Source organism: Sarcophilus harrisii, chromosome 1 (assembly GCF_902635505.1).
Source record: "Sarcophilus harrisii chromosome 1, mSarHar1.11, whole genome shotgun sequence".
Lineage (NCBI taxonomy): Eukaryota > Metazoa > Chordata > Mammalia > Dasyuromorphia > Dasyuridae > Sarcophilus > Sarcophilus harrisii.
The window spans coordinates 187,171,762-187,186,455 of NC_045426.1; positions in this window are offsets into that span (position 1 = coordinate 187,171,762).

Genomic DNA, 14,694 nt, shown 5'->3' on the forward strand with positions numbered 1-14,694 from the left:
CTATTTCATTGTTGTTATTGTTTTGTTGTTGAGTCATTTAAGTGACCCCATTTGTGGTTTTCTAGGAAAATATACAGGAATGGTTTGTTATTTTCTTCTTCAGTTCATTTGACAGAAACTGAGAAAAACAGAATTAAGTGACTTGCTCAGAGTTACATAACTAGTTGAGTGTCTGAGGCCAGATTTGAACTCACAAAGATGAGTATTTTTGATTCCAAGCTGGGAACTCTATTATTATCCTTTCTTTGGTTGATTCGATGTAACTATAACTTTTTTTTTGTTCATGGATCACACAGTCTCAGAAGCATAGTTTATTAATAAGGACATGAATGACTTTATATTTCCTTTAATTATAAGACATAATCAAACAGTCAACAAACATTTACTGTCATAATCTGCCAGGCTTTATACCAAGTGATAAGTATGAAAAAAAAAACAAAAAAAAAAAAACACACACAAACAAAAACAATCCCTCTCTTCAAGATGCTTGCATTCTATTGAGGAAGTCAGCATGTACACATGTAAAATTATTAAAAATAGACTTAAGTTAATTTGGGGGAAGGACATCAGCAACTCAAGAAATCAGGGAAGGCTTTGTATGGAAGAGGATGCTTGAGTTGAGCTCTGAAAGAAATCATGGATTATTAGAGCTTCTCAGTTGAGGAGAAAAGATGTTAATCGAAATCATAATCTTTAACAGGATCACTGTAAAACACCCAGGGACAAGTATCTGGGTTCTTACTTTCCCACCAAGCATGCTAAATGTATTTCCATACTCATCTTAATTTCCTGACTTTAGAGAAAAAAAAAAAATGAATTGTGCATTTTGAACTGTAAAACCTCCTGGGCCTCTGTCTATCCTGGCACTATCTCTAAGCTGTGCATGTATGGCTTTATTATTTCACCATTTTAAGTGTTCAATTTCTCTTTAAAATCACATTAAGAATATAAATTTGAACATCAAAAATATGATTTTGTACGATAGTATCAGAATTTGTTCTTTGTAGGACAAGGCCGCTTTCATTTAATATTAAGCATTCATCCTCTCGCATTTTTCTATTTTTGAAAACTATTTGAAATGAATAGACACACGCCATAGGGTTCTAGACCCTGTAGAATCCTAAGGCCTGTGGCAGACTGAAATATCGCAGCCTCTTCAGTGTACGGCTAGCCGACACTGCCAGGAGAACATTTGAAGTAGATGCAGCTCCAGGAGAGGCCGATCTTCACAGAAAAGCCTGAATTTCTGAAAAAAGGGCCATTTTTTCTCCCTAATCACAGTCAAGCATTAAAGACTTTAAAACATGGCTGTGATCAGAAAAAAAAAGCCCAGTATTTTTTCCTGACATACTTATTTTTCCCCCTGTAAAGACCAGTGTCTGCAACAGCTTAGGTTGAAGGGCTCATACATTCTAAAAATTCCCATATTAAAAGTTACTAGCTATATGATCATCCTCAGTCCTAAGGCCTATTCTCTTCTTAAATACATTCAAAATTAAAGGAAAAAAGGCCAAAGACAATTTTGAATTGATATGTGGGAGACTTTTGCTCAGAAATCCTGCCATTTAGCAGAGCCAGGTCATCTATCTACCCAACTATTTCCCTATTGGGGACTAGCACACTCTATGCAATCTCTGTCTCTGTCATCTCTGTCTCTGTCTGTATCTCTGTCTCTGTCATTCTCTCTCTCTTTCCCTGTCTTTCTTCTTCCTCCCTTCCTCCCACACCTAATTTTCTTTCTTACCCTACCCCTCTTATTCATCCCTCTGATCTGTATGTCTCTGTATGTGTGTCTGTCTCCCTCTTTCCCTATCCTTCATTATACTGTCTCTCTATCTGTTAGTCTGTCTCTTGCTCTCTTTCCCTATCCCTCTCCCCCATTACTTTTTTTTCCTCTCTGTAACTGTTGTCTCTCTGCCTTTATCTATGTTTGTCTTTCTCTGTGTTTCTCTGACTTTCTATCTTGCTCTCTCTCCTCATCCCTCTCCTCTTTATGTCTGTATCTGCTATCTTTGTCTGTCTGTCTCCATTTCTTTCTCTCTCTCTCTCTCTCTCTCTCTCTCTCTCTCTCTCTCCCTCTCTTTCTCCCTTATTACCCTGTCTCTATTGTCTCTCTTTTTCCTACAAGTTTAGAAAAAAGCAATTATGTGTGAGAGATTAAGAAAGTAGAATCAAGGTCTTGCACACTTTGCCATAGCACAGTTTGATAATTTTACTCAAGATTTAGTTCAGAGTTTAGTCTACATTATAATTTATGAAACAAAAGACCCCTATGTCCTTAATTGATATAGGATAAGAAATCCTGCATTTTAAAAAAAATGAAACAAAAGTTTTTAAGCCCTTTGATTCACTAATAGAAATAAACCTTTAATGGTTCATGTATTAAGAAATGGAATGAAAGCTTGACCACCAGAGGCAAACTGTGCACACTTATGACAAGCCATTCAGTGCCACATGAAAGGGAATGGTAAGTCAAAGGGCAGCATGTTAAATTTATAAAGGCCAAAAAGTAATACTACATTTCTTTTTCTTGTCCTGCCCCCAAACACTGTATATAACACTTACCTTACAAATTTGTTGTGAGGATCAAAGGAAGTATTTATTAAAGTGCTTAGCATAGTGCCAGGTCATGCTTATAGAAATGCTAATTTCTTCTCAAATCCAAAACCACTTTCAACAATACTTGTCTTTAGGACCTTTCTCTGAGTGCCCAGTTTTCCAGCATAACCTCCCTTTCCTAAAACTCCTCTTCTCCTTGCCCAATGTAACAAATCAATCTTATGTCCCATCTTATCCAAGTATCTGTTTCTTCCAGACTGGAGAATTTTATCAACTCTGGTGAAATGGTTGAACTAAAAGTGATCAATGTAACATACGATTTTTTTTTTTAAGTCTTGTTATGTCATTGATTGCTTTTAGAAAGAACTACATTTTAGGACAAGTTAAGTCAGAGAAGAACTCTGTCCTAGAAAACACATTTCAAGGTCTGTGTTCAGTTTTTTTTTTCTTTAAGTATTAAAGTAACTCCATGTAGAACAGCTTCCAAAATGAAATAATCTGTCTCAAGCAGAAGTTTCTCTATCATTTTTTAGAAATGTCATACAGGAGAGTCTTGTTTAGGCATGGTATAGATTAGAAGCCTTCTGAGATCTCTCTAATTCTGAGATTGTGTGATTTTATGATGCTGTGAGATTTATTTTTTCTTGCAATGTTAGAACTAATATTGCCGCTATCACTCAGGATAGTAACATGTCTCTTTAAACTCTATGCATGTAATATAATTTCATTAATCCCATTAAAAAGTGATATTCCCATAAGATAGGAATATTAAAAAAATTGTCAGTGAACCTTTGTGTCAAAATGACAATTTACATCAACATTTTTGAAAGACAGCATAATAAAGAGACAAAAGTGCCAGGATACCTATTTTAAATTTTGGCTATGACATTTACTACATATATTACTCTGTCCAGAATGTTATCAGTTTTCTCCTCTATGGGTTATGTAAGAAATGTATTTAATGGTACTCCATCAATATGGCTTCCCTCCCATACCTCCTCAACAGGCTACTTGCTGATGAGCTCAACTTCTAAATGTATGAGTAAAGTCTTGATGCATTTCTCCATTTGGAAGTCTGGAAAGCAAACTTCCTGAAGAGATGTGATAATCTGTAATGGAAATGTCTTGGAAATACTTTGGAACATGCACAGACTCCTGTATTTTGCTCTATTCTTACTACTTGCTGAGTGGGGTCCTCTTGACTGTTTGTTATTGATCTGGAACTGGGATGGCGGGATGGTGCATGAAAAAGATGAGAGTTGACCTTGGACTCTTTCTATTAGTTTGACTTTTCTGCAACACTGATTTCTTCTTACTAGATGGCATCAGTTGACAGACAGTGCTATAAGCTGAAAGGACTTGGGATGACTCCATATAGAAGTTATTATTATTCAACTTTTGCTTTCAAAAAGGAGCAATGACATCATGATGTTGGGGGCAAAATAGGGGATAATGGGTGACATCTTAACTTGTGCATGAATTGGATTTAAGTGAGACAGAGTTGCACAAAGTCATCAGCCTTCCTCTTGCTTCCTAAATCATTGAAGTCCAGCAGCATGACAAAAATTAAGATGACCAGAAATGTTCTGGAATGTCTTGGATAGCCTCCCCGTCCTTGAAAAAGCTGTAAGTGCCGCTGCACCTCCTTCAGTCATCTTCATGGCCATTAGAACAAGCTATTCTCATCTGCATATGAAAAAGAATAATCTGGAGGTTAAGGTCTTATGAATTTTGAAAAGTCAGGGAAGTTACCCAGAGACTAAAAGTGCAAGTATTTTTAGCCCAGGCCAAGTTTTTCAGGCAGTACAGCATCAAGGCTTTAGGAACCAGACCAGCAGTTGTTGAGTGAAAGACTTAGCTAGAAGCCTTCCTACATGTAAATGTGAGATTGGTGAGATCCCTGTCATGTCTTATATCTGATTCCATCCTTATCAGAGATTGAGATGGCATCAGGAAGATTGTGCCCTAAAGGTGTTAGGAGGAAATGCTTATACTTCATTCTGTGAATTCAAAGTAAGTAAGCATTTTTTTGGTAAAAGTTAATCGATGTAAATTGGTTAAATGGCATTGGGGTGTTAGTTACTAGTAGCACTTACCTAAGTACCAATTGACTGACTGAGTGATGAATAATAGAGAGAACTCATCCAGAATGACAATTTGAGGCAATGACATTGGGAAAGAGATGGCTCTAATTTTTTAAGTTATCATTAGAGCCTTGAAGGAAAGATGAAGCTGACCTGGTTCTAGAGGACTAGGGAACTCATTTCACTAACTTTTTTTTTTTTCTGTGACAATTGGGGTTAAGTGACTTGCCCAGGGTCACACAGTTAGGAAGTGTTAAGTGAGATTGAACTCAGCTCCTCCTGATTTCAGGGCTGGTGCTCCATCTACTGCACACCTAGCTGCCAATTCATTTCACTAACTTGAGAAAAAAAGTCAGTTATCCAAAAAATCTAAAAGGCAATCCAACATTGTTTAGTTGAACCAATTTTTTTATTATGAAATAAATTTAATAGGAATGAAAGTAAGTCCCTCATCTAATATATATCTATCTTAAGTCTATGTATCAAATAGTTTTAAAAAATGAATTGATACTGAAATTCCAAGTGAACTTTGAGATAGACAAAAGTATAGGTACATAGAGTATGGGCTGGCCCTATCCAGGTGTGCTGGCATGCTAAGATCAAACTTTACATATGTCTATGAAAAACAACTCCAAATACCACCACATAATCTACTTTTTTTTTTTGTAAAATGTGTAATATTTCTATATTTCCAGAATTTTGTTTATTTTTGTTTTGGGGTGGTGTTGTGGTTGTGGTAGTGGTTGTTGTTAGCTTGGACTTAACATAGTGAAGGCAGCAATGATAGTGCTATCTCTTAATTCTTGAGGCCATGCTACTATCAGGTAAATGTTTTATTGTTGCATTTCCATGATATACGGGATCCTCTCCAGAGTTTATTTGATTTTTATAGACATTTTGAAGTGAAAGAAAGTCATTGTGAGATCATTAATTTTCTGAGTTATTCCTCTGTGAAATGTTTGGTGCTTCTATATTGATTTTGGGAAAAATATGAAACCAAATCCATTTATCCATTTTTGGCATAGAAATGAAAAAGCTTTGGATTACTTGGAAATCTTAGTAACAGATGGTTAATGAGTTTTAGGGAGACTGAAGAACTTCTTTTATTGAAAATGCATTTTAAGTGTCCTTCTCCTTAGGGATAGCACACAAGGCTAGATTGGAAACCAGAAGAATTGAGGTCTAGAACTTATTTTGTAGTTAACTTTGAACAAATTCCCATCTGTAAACTTCCCTTTCTTTATATGCAAAAAGAAAGGAATAACTTCATAATTTCTAAGATCTGACAATCTCTGAAAACAAGATTTTATAAACTAGTCTTCACTCATATTGAAAGAAAAGTACTGACTTCTGAAAAGTATTTAGCCTCTCTGTTGAAATATCTATTCATCATTATCATTCAATGGTGTTTATTACAGTACTGTCATATTTGCTTCAAAAAATTATAAAAATATCTGTTTTGTTCTTTAGCAGCTTACTAAATTGGTAAGTAATTAGAGCTTATCATTTCCTGGAGAGGAAAAGTCATTCTAACCGAGATTCTAAGAAACAAGAAATGCTAAGAAGGCTATTTTCCTAGTCAAGTGAAATTTTTGTTGATGCTTCTAATTGTTTTCTCAGTTGATTTTGCTGGCTTTTCATTCAGGTCATAAATACTGAATTTGGATTTCCCACAGAGTTCTGTGCAAGGGCCTGTACCTTTCTCTCTCTACATTTTTTCCCTTGGTGATCCCATTAGTTACCACAGAGTTGTGTATTTATCATCTCTTTGTAATTAATTTTCACGTCTCCTTATCAAACTGTAGCCTCTCTAATGACCTCTAGTTTCATGTCTACAACTACCTATTTGACATCTCAATCTCAATATGTCCAAAACTGAATTTATGTTTTCTCCAACTCTCTTCTTCCTAGGTTTCTTATTGATGTTGAGGGTACCACCATCATCCTAGTCACCCAGACCCCAAAATTAGATGTCATTCTCAAATCCATACTTACTTACCACCTCCATATCTAGTCTGTTGTCAAGGTCTATTCATTTTACTTTGTACCATTTCTTACATATACTTCCTATTATTCTCTGATACCATCAACACCCTGGTAAAGCTCTTTATCACCTCAATCCTCTCTATCACAACTATCTACTGGATTGTCTCCCTCCTACAAGTCTCTCCAGATTACAATCCATCCTCTATTTACTCCCATGTCACTACCATACTCAATAAACTCCAATAATCTCCTACCACTTTTAGGATCAAATATAAGCTATTTTTTGGCCCTTCATAACCTGTCCTACTTCCAGATTTCCAATTTTCTCATAACATAAACCCTACCACATATTCTGTGATCCAATGAAACTTAAAAACAAAACACTTCCAATTGCAGACATTTTCACTGCTTCCCTCATGCCTGAAGTTTTCTCCCTCCTCATCATTCCCTCCTCGGTTCCCTGGCTTTCTTCAAGTTCTATCTTATATTCCACTTTCTAATGGAAGGTTTTCCTTGTCTAACTTCATTTTAATGCCTTTCTTTTCTTTAATCTTTATTCTTTATTTTATTATTATATTATATAACATTATTGTTAATTACTAATTATCACATCTATGTCTTGTTTGTACATGATTGTTTGCATATTGTCTTCTGCATTAGATTGTGAGCTCCTTGAGAATAGAGATTATCTATTACATTTTTTTGAATCTTCAACACTTAACATGATGCCTAGAATATAGTAAGCACTTGATAAACATTTATTGATGGACTGATTAACTCAAAGAGCTTAAGCAGAAAAAAAAAGCCTATGCTTTTTAGGTTTAAAAACTAATATTAGAACACATTCATCCTCCTAAGAGGAAGTGATACAACCTCAGCTGAGGGGTCTAGATAAGACCAGAAAAGGGACAAATAGAAAAAAAAAACGTCATATGCTTGTGCCAATGGACATTTGGCTCCATTTATAAGTAATCAAAAAATCAATTCACATACTTTATAAAAGCCTACTATATTCCAGGCATATGTCAGACTCTGGGGAGACAAAAGCAAAACCAAAATGAAATACTCCTTGACCTCAGAAATTTACATTCTATGGAGAAACAATATATATATATATATATATATATATATATATATATATATATATACAAATAAGTAAACATAAAACATATTCAAAGTAAATTTAAGACGCTTTTAGGAAGAGTGGATAATATCTGGGGAAAGATCTCATATATGAAGTGAAGTTTATAATGAACTATAAAGGTGTCTAGTTAGAAATTAGGGGTGAATAAAGAACAATATGTTCAAACATAAAGGACAGAAGCTAGAGGTGGATTATCATATATGACCTATATGGCTGAAAAGTAGATTTGCATAAAAGAAAATTGTCTGTAACAATCATGGATAAGTAATCTAGAGACAGTCTGGGAAGGACTTTGGATGTTTAAAAATGTATTTGATCTGATAACAGTAAGTCACTATAGCTTTTTGAAAGAGTGATAAAGTCACACCTGTACTTTAAGAATACTTTGACAACTATGTTGAAGTTAAATTAGAAAACTTAAGATGAAGTTATTTAGTTTTTTCAGTTAGGTCTGATCTTTTAATCCCATTTATTTTTTTTTTTATTGTTGTTATTCGTTTGTTTTTGGCAAAAATATTTGGAGTGGTTTGTCATTGCTTATTTTATAGAAGAGAAAACTGAGGCAAACAGGATTAAGTGATATGTCCAGGGTCACACAGCTTGTAAGTGTCTGAGGCAATATTTGAACTCAGGAAAATAAATCATCTTGATTGTTATCCCAAGATCAAGCAGACTACACAATTAGGAGAACATTGCAGGAGTCTAAGGAAGCTTAGTAAATTGAATTGTGGCTGTAGAAAAGGGAATAGATGCAACTAATGCTGCAACATTTTGGTAAAATTACTCATTGCATATAGTGAATGGTAAGGGAAAATGAGGAATTGAAGAAGATGCTATAGTTGAGAGCTCATATAACTTTAAGATTGGTGGGGACTTCTAGATATAATTGAAAAATTAAAAGATGGTGTTCTTTTTGAGGAAAGGATTATGACCTGTTAGACCTGCTGAATTTGTGTTACCATTTTGAAATGTACAATACACAGCTACTGACCAAAAGAAAAGGGAGGAAAAATGAGTAGGATTTGGTATATAGATCTGAGAGCCATTTGCATAATAACTGAACTTATGAAAGTTGATGAGATTGTAGAGAGAACTAAAGGATGGTGAGGTTAGATAAGTTGTATTTATGCAAGCAAAAAGCTGAGTAACAGCCCATGAGAGCAACAGGAGGTAATGGCTGGTATCTGTCAGAGACTATTAGCTATGTGAGACCACTAGGAGTAGACTCAATAAGAGGACCACAAAGTCAGCGGATAGTCATCAGATAATCCTCTAACACTGGTTTATCCCCATTCAGTCACATACAGTCCCTAACCTTAGTGTCTCTGGGATATTCCCTAAACATGTCTATTCTTTCTATTGATAAAATTTATATGTGTAGAGGAGTATGCCCAGTTTTATTGGAGTTTGGTTTGTTTGTTTGTTTTAGCTACATTTATTGCTATATTATTTCATTAAATGTTTTTGCTTTGAATTTTTTTTCTGGCTCATCTGTAAAGGTATGTATTCTGATAGGAATTTATCAAGAGTATGAACCCATTGAGTACCTTGAATGTGGGAAAACCTTGATTGGAGAGACAGTATTTGAGTTAGGATATCCTTAGTCACAGTTTTGACTATAAATACTGAACATTGAGCTCCATATACATCATCTCAGAACTCATCATTTAACAACCTAAGTCAATATTCTCACTCAACTTCTATCAGTTCCCTATTAGTAATTGTCATTTTCTATTGTTCATTGCTGTCTTCCCATAAAACTATTCCTAGATTGTTCAGGGTAGCATCAGTATATAATACAAATGACTTTCTTGGACCTGCATAAGGCAACATTGGTGCATACATCAGACATTTAAACAAGTATGTAAAAGCATATTCAAACTTCTCATGCCAATAATCTCTAAGTGGTTCCAGAGTATTCATTTTAAATTTCCCCTTTGCACAATTAATGTGATCATTTTCACATATATATCCAAGAATGGGCTTATTGAAAGATTCAGCAATATTGGCTTGCTTCTTCACAAATTTCAGATAATAATTTCCAAATCTCATAAAATTCTCTATATCCCTACATGCCATATAACAAAATGTTTCTGGCTTCCTGGGGTTAATTTTCTTTGAGATTCCCTTAAGGATGTTGACAGAACTAACATTTAGTTGGTTCCTAAGTGAAGAGACGTCACAGAGCCAGTTGAGTCCAATTTCTTTCTTTGTAGACCAACCACTCTTTGTGTTCTTTTACCTCTTTTTATCTGTAGCAACAAAGCCCATCCAACATGGTCTCCAATCGTTCTAATCATCAGAGGTGCCTCCACCCCATGTTTCTTTGTGAAAAACAAAACCTCTGTCTGACCCTATACCATAGTTTGACAAGTATTGATTCACAGTTGCATAATCAATGTTCTGTTCCACATAAGGTAATTTCTATCTTCTAAAGCATTTCCCCCCAAAACAACACAAATTCAAAAAAATCAAATGCCTCTATATATTGAAAAGTGTTGATGAATTTACCATAGGTTTACTGTGTAGTGTCCTCATCATGAGGTAATTTGTGCAGAAATATATTTTTGAACATGGCCAATGTGGGAATTTGTTTTCTTTGACTATGCATATGTGTTACAAGTGTGTTCTTTTCCTTTTGTTTTTCATTTCAATTGAAGGTTGGGGATGATAAATATGTGCTTATTAATTGAAAAAAAAATCAAAATTAAGCAGTAAAAAGAAAAAAAGAAAAAGTATTCATAAAGCATCATAGTCTAAATGAGAGAAAGCATACTAATTTTAAAAAGCATCAAGCAGTACATATATTTTGCTTTTACTTTGATTTCAATGCCAATAATTTTTCACCCATCCAGAGATGAGAATATGATCTCTCATCACACATAGTCAAAAATTGCATCTCTCCTTTTTCCCAAAGATACCTCTTAACCCATAGGAATAGAAAGAAGGCAGCTCTATATTCTTCCATATCCTATTGCAGGGAGGATGAGACTATAGCCCAGTCATTTTGAAATTAAGTTAATGTAAACTCTGAAGGTGTACTAATTCCTTCACTCCACCTCGTTTCTCTTATAAATTAAAGACAAAGGAAAAATTTCCATCAACCTCACTCTGGTCCTAGGGAGGGAACTGAAGCTCCCACAACTGTAGTCAAGCATTGCTATTCTCTTTGTTCTTCACCATTTTTCCTGGTTTCTATAGTCACTTGCTTAATCTTCAGCCTGGTTAAACAATCTGAATTGGATTCTGATCTCCATCCCCACTCCCCTGGATATCAAACATCCACAAAAGAACATATAGATGAAGCCATAATGAAAGTTTCCCAATACTGGTATTCATTGGAAAATTCTATGCAGAAAAGAAATATAGTAACAAAAACTTGTCACTATATCTATTCATAAGATAAAAATATAAAATAATGCTAATGCAAGATAATGCCTGGAACAGAAAAATAATGCTAATTTAATAGAAAAGAAATAATTCTGGAATAAAAGATTGCTGTTTATATGGATTGATTCTCTAAGATTGCATTTTTATAAATCAGAAAGCATTTATTAACCATATACATCAAACAGTAGAGATGTAAAGAAAGATAAAACAGTCCTTGTCATTAAAAACCTCACATTCTAATGAGGGAGATAAAATGCAAAAGTATACATACAGGAAGATATATGTTAATGAGAAGAAATTTCAAAAGTTATTAACAGTGGAGAAAGGGGAAGGTTTTTCTTAAACAGAAGGTAGGATTTTCTTCACATGAGTCATAAAACCACACCTTTGCTTTTTTTAATGAAAAAAAAAAGAGATCATATAGATTAATTACTCTATCAAAATTATATTTTTGAAATTTGCTACCTAGGAAATCTTAAAAATAGCAGCAGACATCAAGTTGCTCATGATCTTAATTCATTAAGGGATTGAGTATTACCCACACAGACCATAAAGAGGAAAGAAGAACCAAAAGGCCTTTCCTCCATGCACCCAAATATTTATCAAGTGAGGATCCAGACACTACTTTTCTACTAAGACCTAGGTTGAAGACAAAATATAGCTATAATCTGAAAGAAATGACAATGGGGATCCAGAGGGCTTTTCTGTCTATAGTGACATTTGACAGAGAAATTAGAGCTGGCACCATCCTCACTTTTATTCTTCCACTCAAATATCCTCTTGTCACACTGAATTCACAGAGGCATGCAGACAGAATAAAGAGGATTCAGGATGGTAGTGGTGGGGGTGGGACAGAGTCTTGCCAGGGATCTTAGATCTTGCTGTCTTCCCCTTTTGAAGATCTCTATTGTACAACAGTCCTGTCAGCATCTCTTATAACTGCTGGCTTGATAATTTCAACCTTGTTATCATTTAAGAGTTTTCCTTTCCTTCATCTCTGAATCATCAGAGTGTGTAAGTTCATAGGCATGCTGTGTACATGGGAAGGGGACACAACAAACATGATGTTTAGAGTGAATACCTTTCAGAATAGAACTTGGTTTCCATTGATCTTCAGAGTTAGGAATATAGAGTTGAAAGAAATTGCCAGGGACCTTGGGACTATAGTTAATGGTTGCAAGACTTGAGATATATTAGTTGGCCAGAGATAGAACCAAAGTTCACTGTGAGTAGAGAGATCAATTAGGTCTGGGAGTGGAGACTGCATGTGAGGTTTACTGATAGTTAACATTTAAACTATCATTTGGACAATTCCTTTAAAAATCTAAATATTTAGCTGAATTGAACCATAATAGCATTGGATTCATTAACAATTAAGATATATATCCAAAAAACATCATAAAATAATGTTTACTTGCAATGCTTTTCTAATTTGAATTCAAACAGCTTCCCTGGGGATAAAAAGTCTTTAGAAATATTCATTTTATTACAAAATCCCAAAGACATTGGGTCCTTTAAATTTTTAGTTGAAGAAAAATATTTTATTTGTACAATGTACTCTTTATTGCACAGTCATCTTAATTTATAATGCTGAGAATATTAAGGGAAATTACATGATATGCTAGCAATATATTCTGTGCCATGGAGTTTTCTCAAAGTGAGCAGCTTCTAGAAATTTGCAGGGAATTTTTATGTTCCTGCTAAAGATACAATATCAACTAGCTTACTTTAGCAAGTAAGCATCAACACATGATAAAAACAAGAGCTGAAAAAAACTGCAAAATTCCAAATATATTGACTTCTGGAAGAAAAATAAAAGTCATTTTAAATAGTTATTAGTTATACCATCACCATTATCATTGTGACAATTTACTTACTGTTGTTACTATCAGTTATAAAACGTTCAGTGTTTTATTTTCTGGGGAAGGATAGAAAGGGCCAAGGTCTCTATGCTTTGCTCCATTTTCTCTTTTTTTATGAGATCAATGTCATCAGAGAACCATGTAAATAAATCACTATAAACACATCCTTTTAAAAGAGTTCTATTTTTTTGGGGGGGGCAAACTAATGCTCTCCGTTTAGTCTCATTTGTGGACACTTGAAATTCACTGAGCATTTTTTTCCTTTATGCCTCAAGGTGATCAATACCATTGTGGTTTGCTAGTTGGTTTTCTATATCTTACAGGGAAATCTCATGAGATAGGAAGTGAAACTGTCCCACTTGAAACATGCATGAGTAGTGGGCAAAAATCTTTTCACTATCTTTCATTTATTAACCCCAAAAGATCATAGAATTCAAAATTTAGAGATTATCTAGGTTAAACCTTTCATTATACAAACTGAAACCCTGAGTCATTAAATAACTTAGCTGAGACTACTAATACAAGAACAGTCAGAATTCAAACACAAATCTTCAGATTAGAAATACACTTCTCCTTCCACGTATGCAATGATCTTTTCTTTCCTATACATGGGTATCTTTCTGTAGGTGAAAAAAGATGATGGATGAAACTCTCAGAAAATAATTTTTAAAATTCTTCTTTAACAAAACAAAATATTGTATCAAAGTATCCATTATAATTTCCATAGTTCTCAGAAACCATAGTCCCTTTAGATTTCCTTAGTCATAATATTAAATTACCTGATGCTTATCTGATATATCTTTAGAAAATGCCTTCATCAGTAATGTGCTTCCAATATCTCCATCCACCCCCTTGTTCAGAATCTGGATTGAATCACAATCAGTGTACCCCAGATGAAAGTTATATTTTCTGGGTAAGAGAAAGCAAGGGAAAATAATATTAAAAAGAATTTAAGGCAAAAAAATCATAAAGACATAGGTCGGATAAGTGGGAAAATAGTGAGAATTACACATGTAAGGAAAATTCTAGTTAGATCATGTGACAACTTGGTCTGCTAAAAACAATGGCCTATAAAGGACAAAAGTGGTCAGATATCTGCTCTGATCTACCTGCTTGTCCTTGCAATTCCAAGGCAAGTTGTTACTGAGAAACAACCTAGCCTGTTCGTAGAAAGAGCATTGGCTCTGAAGACAAATGACCAACCTGGTTTCAAATGATCTGTGTGTTCCTGGGGAAGTCACATGATATCCCTAGAACTGGAAGGTAGAACTAGGTGACTTCAAAGTCCCTTCCAACATTCTATTTCCCATGAAAATATTTGCAAGAAACAAATATCATGAATCCAGAAAAGATTGGAAAGATTTATATGATCTGATGAAGAATGGAGTAGTCAAGGAAGCAATATACACAATGACTACAAGATAAATGCAAAAAGAAAAATACCATTAATTGGTTAACAAACATTTATTAAGCATTCACCATAGGCCAGTCACTGTGTTAAAGTCCAAGCATATAAAGAAAGAGAAAAAAAAAACCCTATAAAGTCAATGTTATGAAGAGACAGATTCAAGATGCTGAAGTAGCAGTAACAGGAAGCATTGTGGTCAAGATTTTATACAGTGTTCCTATACAGAAACCTAGAAAATGTGTCAGACTGAATCTTTAAGGG